Below are 7500 nucleotides of genomic sequence, written 5' to 3' on the forward strand. Positions count from 1 at the left end.
ACCGGGAAGTCGACTAGCGGGCCGCCGAAAGCGAGCTCGGTGCCCCGGTTTGTCCGTCCCACCCGGAGGCCCATATCTCCGGAAGGCACAGGCCGATTTCCACCGGGTATGTCTCGTTGTGTGCGGCCGGACCAGGCGCAGCGGACGGTGCCGAGCACTCGGAGGTCGGGCGCTGCCCGCCGGAGGTACAGCGAAAGGCTGCAAACCACTTTCCGCCGCCTCCCTCCGCGGGCGTGAGACCGACGGTCGTCCGGTTTGGTTCCGCGGCTAGAGCAGGACGAGGGGCAGCGAACGGTACCGGAACGAACCCGGTCGCACACCGGGAAGTCGACTAGCGGGCCGCCGAAAGCGAGCTCGGTGCCCCGGTTTGTCCGTCCCACCCGGAGGCCCATATCTCCGGAAGGCACAGGCCGATTTCCACCGGGTATGGCTCGTTGTGTGCGGCAGGACCAGGCGCAGCGGACGGTACCGAGCACTCGGAGGTCGGGCGCTGCCCGCCGGAGGTACAGCGAAAGGCTGCAAACCACTTTCCGCCGCCTCCCTCCGCGGGCGTGAGACCGACGGTCGTCGGGTTTGTTTCCGCGGCTAGAGCAGGACGAGGGGCAGCGAACGGTACCGGAACGAACCCGGTCGCACACCGGGAAGTCGACCAGCGGGCCGCCGAAAGCGTGCTCGGGTCCCCGGTTTGTCTGTCCCACCCGGAGGCTGATATCTGAGGAAGTCCGAGGCCGATCTCCTCCGGCTAACTCGGCGGGCAATGTGTCCCCCCCCTACCCCCCACCATCTTCGGCTGATTACCGTGGCTGGACCGGATCAAGGAGCAACGGAACCGTGCCAGAACGACGTCGGTCGGACGGCGTGAACTGATAGTGCCGAGGCCGGAAACCGAGCCGGAAATGTGCACCGATTTATTGGTCCCACTCGCAGGCCCATATCTCCGGAAGGCCGAGGCCGATTTCCTCCGGGTATGGTTCGCTGCGTGCAGCCGGAAGGGGAGCAGCGGACGGCACTGAGCAGCCGGAGGTGCGGCGCTGCCCGCCGGAGCTGCAAGCGAAAGGCTGCGCACCGCTTTCCGCTGGTTAACTCGGCAGGCCGTCAGGCCGACCGACTCCGCTTCAGCACGGGAGCTAGAGTCGGGCAAGGGGCACCGAAGGGTACCGGAAGGATCACGTTCGGACACCGGGAAGTCGAGTGCCGGGCCGCCGAAAGCGAGCTCGGGGCCCCGGTTTGTCCGTCCCACCCGGAGGCCCATATCTCGAGAAGGCACAGGCCGATTTCCTCCGGGTTTGGCTCGCTGCGTGCGGCCGGACGAGGTGCAGCGAACGGTACCGAGCACTCGGAGGTGCGGCGCTGCCCGCCGGAGGTACAGCGAAAGGCTGCAAACCGCTTTCCGCCTCCTCTCCCCTCGGGCGTGAGACCGACGGTCGTCTGGTTTGCTTCCGCGGCAAGAGCAGGACGAGGGGCACCGAGCGGTACCAGAACGAACCCGGTCGCACACCGGGATGTCGAGTGCCCGGCCCAAACCCGCTACCCCCCCCCCCACCCGAAAGCGAGCCACGGTTTGTGGATTAAAAGTGAAGCGGCAAAGATTTGTAAAACAGCGTGAAATGATGAACCAGAAGCCCAAAGTAATGGTGGGAATAAAAGTTCCGAAATGTGAAATGGTGAACCAGAAGTTGTGTGAACTGTTTAACCCAAAGTGGCAAAAATGGATTAAAAGGGGTGAAATGATCGACCGCAAAGCAGGGCAAGCATTAAACAAAAGCAGCAGCATTTTTTAAAAAGGGACAAATGGTTTACCAGAATCCCAAAAGAATGCTCAGAGACTTAAGTGCCAAAGGGGCAAATGGTTAACCAGAAGCTGGGTGAACTGCTTAACCCAAAGTGGGAAAAAGGATAAAAAAGGGGTGAACTGATCAACCAGAAGTCGACAACAATGTGCGGCGATTAAGTCTGAAAGAGGGAAAGGTTGACCGGAAAGCAGGGAAATGATTAAACAAAAGCAGAAAAATTCAGTAAAAAGGGGCAAGTGGTGAACCAGAAGTTGGGTGAACTGCTTAACCAAAAGTGGGAAAGAGGATTAAAAGGGGAGAAATGTTGAACCAGATGTCGAAAACAATGCGCGGCGATGAAGTCTGAAAGAGGAAAAGGTTGACCGCAAAGCAGGGAAAGGATTAAACAGAAGCAGCAATATCTTTTAAAAAGGGACAAATGGTGAACCAGAATCCCAAAAGAATGCTCAGAGACTTAAGTCCCAAAGGGGCAAATGGTTAACCAGAAGCTGGGTGAACTGTTTAACCAAAAGTGGGAAAAAGGATTAAAATGTTGTGAAATGATTAACCAGAAGGCGAAAGCAAAGTGCGGCGGCGAAGTCCTAAAGGGGAAAAGGTTGACCATAAAGCAGGGAAATGATTAAACAAAAGCAGAAAAATTCAGTAAGAAGGGGCAAATGGTTAACCAGAAGTTGGGTGAACTGCTTAACCAAAAGTGGGAAAGAGGATTAAAAGGGGAGAAATGTTGAACCAGATGTCGAAAACAATGCGCGGCGATGAAGTCTGAAAGAGGAATAGGTCGACCGCAAAGCAGGGAAATGATTAAACAAAAGCAGAAAAATTCAGTAAAAAGGGGCAAATGGTGAACCAGAAGCTGGGTGAACTGCTTAACCAAAAGTGGGAAAAAGGATTAAAAGGGGAGAAATGTTGAACCAGATGTCGAAAACAAGGTGCGGCGATGAAGTCTGAAAGAGGAATAGGTCGACCGCAAAGCAGGGAAAGGTTTAATCAAAAGCAGCAATATCTTTTAAAAAGGGACAAATGGTGAACCAGAATCACAAAAGAATGCTCAGAGACTTAAGTCCCAAAGGGGAAATGGTTAACCAGTAGCTGGGTGAACTGTCCAACCCAAAGTGGGAAAAAGGATTAAAAGGGGTGAAATGATTAACCAGAAGGCGAAAGCAAAGTGCGGCGGCGAAGTCGTAAGGGGAAAAGGTTGACCAGAAAGCAGGGAAAGCATTAAACAAAAGCGGCAACATTTTTAAAAAAGTGGCAAATGGTTAACCAGAATCCCAAAAGAATGCTCAGAGACTTAAGTCCCAAAGGGGAAATGGTTAACCAGAAGCTGGGTGAACTGGTGAACCAAAAGTGGGAAAAAGGATTAAAAGGGGAGAAATGTTTAACCAGAAGGCAAAAGCAAAGTGCGGCGGCGAAGTCCAAAAGGGGAAAAGGTTGACAAGAAAGCAGGGAAATGATTAAACCAAAGCGGAAAAATTCAGTATAATGGGGCAAATGGTTAACCAGAAGCTGGGTGAAATGGTTAACCGAAAGTGGCAAAAAAAGATTTAAAGGGGAAAAATGATTAACCAGAAGTCGACAACAATGCGCGGCGATGAAGTCTGAAAGGGGAAAAGGTTGACCACATAGCAGGGAAACGATTAAACAAAAGCGGCAACATTTTTTAAAAAGTGGCAAATGATTAACCAGAATCCCAAAAGAATGCTCAGAGACTAAGTCCCAAAGGGGAAATGGTTAACCAGAAGCTGGGGGAAATGGTTAACCAAAAGTTGCAAAAATGATTAAAAGGGGTGAAATGATTAACCAGGAGGCTAAAGCAATGTGCCGCGGTGAAGTCTGAAAGAGGGAAAGGTTGACCAGAAAGCATTAAACAAAAGCGGCAACATTTTTTAAAAATTGGCAAATGATTAACCAGAATCCCAAAAGAATGCTCAGAGACTAAGTCCCATAGGGGAAATGGTTAACCAGAAGCTGGGGGAAATGGTTAACCAAAAGTTGCAAAAATGATTAAAAGGGGTGAAATGATTAACCAGGAGGCTGGAGCAATGTGCCGCGGTGAAGTCTGAAAGAGGGAAAGGTTGACCAGAAAGCATTAAACAAAAGTGGCAACATTTTTTAAAAATTGGCAAATGATTAACCAGAATCCCAAAAGAATGCTCAGAGACTAAGTCCCAAAGGGGAAATGGTTAACCAGAAGCTGGGGGAAATGGTTAACCAAAAGTTGCAAAAATGATTAAAAGGGGTGAAATGATTAACCAGGAGGCTGAAGCAATGTGCCGCGGTGAAGTCTGAAAGAGGGAAAGGTTGACCAGAAAGCATTAAACAAAAGTGGCAACATTTTTAAAAAATTGGCAAATGATTAACCAGAATCCCAAAAGAATGCTCAGAGACCAAGTCCCAAAGGGGAAATGGTTAACCAGAAGCTGGGGGAAATGGTTAACCAAAAGTTGCAAAAATGATTAAAAGGGGTGAAATGATTAACCAGGAGGCTAAAGCAATGTGCCGCGGTGAAGTCTGAAAGAGGGAAAGGTTGACCAGAAAGCATTAAACAAAAGCGGCAACATTTTTTAAAAATTGGCAAATGATTAACCAGAATCCCAAAAGAATGCTCAGAGACTAAGTCCCAAAGGGGAAATGGTTAACCAGAAGCTGGGGGAAATGGTTAACCAAAAGTTGCAAAAATGATTAAAAGGGGTGAAATGATTAACCAGGAGGCTGAAGCAATGTGCCGCGGTGAAGTCTGAAAGAGGGAAAGGTTGACCAGAAAGCATTAAACAAAAGTGGCAACATTTTTTAAAAATTGGCAAATGATTAACCAGAATCCCAAAAGAATGCTCAGAGACTAAGTCCCAAAGGGGAAATGGTTAACCAGAAGCTGGGGGAAATGGTTAACCAAAAGTTGCAAAAATGATTAAAAGGGGTGAAATGATTAACCAGGAGGCTAAAGCAATGTGCCGCGGTGAAGTCTGAAAGAGGGAAAGGTTGACCAGAAAGCATTAAACAAAAGTGGCAACATTTTTAAAAAATTGGCAAATGATTAACCAGAATCCCAAAAGAATGCTCAGAGACTAAGTCCCAAAGGGGAAATGGTTAACCAGAAGCTGGGGGAAATGGTTAACCAAAAGTTGCAAAAATGATTAAAAGGGGTGAAATGATTAACCAGGAGGCTGGAGCAATGTGCCGCGGTGAAGTCTGAAAGAGGGAAAGGTTGACCAGAAAGCATTAAACAAAAGTGGCAACATTTTTTAAAAATTGGCAAATGATTAACCAGAATCCCAAAAGAATGCTCAGAGACTAAGTCCCAAAGGGGAAATGGTTAACCAGAAGCTGGGGGAAATGGTTAACCAAAAGTTGCAAAAATGATTAAAAGGGGTGAAATGATTAACCAGGAGGCTGAAGCAATGTGCCGCGGTGAAGTCTGAAAGAGGGAAAGGTTGACCAGAAAGCATTAAACAAAAGTGGCAACATTTTTAAAAAATTGGCAAATGATTAACCAGAATCCCAAAAGAATGCTCAGAGACCAAGTCCCAAAGGGGAAATGGTTAACCAGAAGCTGGGGGAAATGGTTAACCAAAAGTTGCAAAAATGATTAAAAGGGGTGAAATGATTAACCAGGAGGCTAAAGCAATGTGCCGCGGTGAAGTCTGAAAGAGGGAAAGGTTGACCAGAAAGCATTAAACAAAAGCGGCAACATTTTTTAAAAATTGGCAAATGATTAACCAGAATCCCAAAAGAATGCTCAGAGACTAAGTCCCAAAGGGGAAATGGTTAACCAGAAGCTGGGTGAAATGGTTAACCAAAAGTTGCAAAAATGATTAAAAGGGGTGAAATGATCAACCAGAAGTCGAAAATAATGTGCGGCGATGAAGTCCTAAGGGGCAAAAGTCACCCAGAAGGCAGGGAAATGATCAAACGAAAGCAGCCAAAAAATTATTAAAAGAGGGGAACTGATGAACCAAAAGATGAGAAACGGCCCGCAGAGACTAAGTCCAAAACGGGAACTGGTGAACCGGAAATGATTAACCAAAAACTAAGTCCGAAGAGGGAACTGGTAAACCAGAACTGAGTAACCCGATTTTTAAAATTAATTATAAATGGGGAAACGATTGAGCAAAAGGCGGAAATTAAGTCACAGGGACCATGTCCGAAAGGGCAAGAGGTTACCCCGTAGGGGGCATTCGTCAACTCAATCTGAAAAATTTGGAGGCAAATCTGACCAAAATGCGGAAATCGGACCACACCGCGAGGGGCGCCATTCGACGGGGCAGGGTTAGACGCGTCGAACGGTACCTGAAGGTCCCGGCTGCGACACGTGAGTCCGGAGATATGGCCAGTCAAAGTCTGATGGGAGGTACCGAAGCCGAAAAATCGAAACGCGTTTGCGGCGATTCGGTGTCAGAGAGTCGGTCACGAATTCAAATTCGTCCCGCTGATTCGCCAATTGCCAGCCGGTTCCGGGGGGATTGGCGGGGTACCTGCAGGATAGTAAGAGGTGGCATGTCGAGACTTAGCCTGTTTACCAGACTTGTGTCTAGCGCCTCCAGGTCTGCAGAGACCGACCCGGGCTGCCGCCCAACCGACTTTTAAGCCTTTTGGGAGTGGGAATTTTTCCCATTTTTCCCCATTTTTCGGGTTTTTTGGTCGGGCTTGAAAACGGCGGCCCCGAGGCCTCCCGGGGCTGGCGGGCTTCGGCTCCCTTGCGAGAGGGTCCGAATTCCACCCGTTTAAGCCCAGAAAGGAGTTCGGAAGTCAGTCGGTCGAGGGAACCCCTTCGGAAGTCCGACGGGGATGGATTCGGCCGGCGTTTCGGATCTCCGGTCAGAGGATTCCCCCCCTGGGCGGGGGGGTGCGAGTAGCTGCCGGCAAACGGTCCCTTGCACTTGTGGCACAAAAAGTCCGAGCACAGGTTAATGAGTTGGCCGCGGAAGCCCCTATGCCGAAATGAGAAAGCCCCCTTTGCGGGGATTTAGTGACGCATCTGCGGCCGGAGGTGGGAGGCCGTCCTGCCGAATTGACACTTGTCATTCGGGCACCTAGGGATTGGTCGGGTACCCGGAGATTTTCGAGAACACGATTTTCAGAGCTTTCTCTGACAGCCCAGGTGCACTTTAAGAGTGCCTGAAAAAGTGACACTTGGCAAAAGGCTCTCAATTTCAAAGCGGAGACCTTTACAAGAGCACTCGGAAGTCACCTGTCAGCATTTAAAGCTACATCAGGCGGCAATTTTCGAACTCTTTGTCAGTCTGAAATCGTGTTGAGCCTCGACAGCGTCGGGCTCAGGCAGGAGGAGCTTGCCAGCAGAGAGAGGCTCACCATGGATTGCTGGTGGATGCTTTTCGAAAACATATACACATTATATTATATTATAATAATATAAAGAAAAAAAAGAGTTTCTCAAAATCTCTGTGACACTTTGCAGATTTTTTTGAAAGCCAATAAAGAGAACTCTTTAACTTGAAAGTCACCTGTGCCGGCATAGCGATGACTTTTAAAACAGGTTGACACTTTCGAGCCGCGGCGGCTCTGAATCACCCCAGACACCAAGTGTGTTTGTGGGCAAGGCACCGCGGCCGGTGGGCTGCTTTTATAATAACGGGCACGCAGACTTTTTGAGAGGAATCGGTACTCTCTTCCGATCGATTTGGCGACTCGCGTCCGACATGGGAGGGCCCGAGCGGTCCAGCCAAGGCTGGTGTTCAGGCTCGTCAGG

This window comes from Heptranchias perlo, unplaced genomic scaffold (genome assembly GCF_035084215.1).
Source record: "Heptranchias perlo isolate sHepPer1 unplaced genomic scaffold, sHepPer1.hap1 HAP1_SCAFFOLD_714, whole genome shotgun sequence".
NCBI lineage: Eukaryota > Metazoa > Chordata > Chondrichthyes > Hexanchiformes > Hexanchidae > Heptranchias > Heptranchias perlo.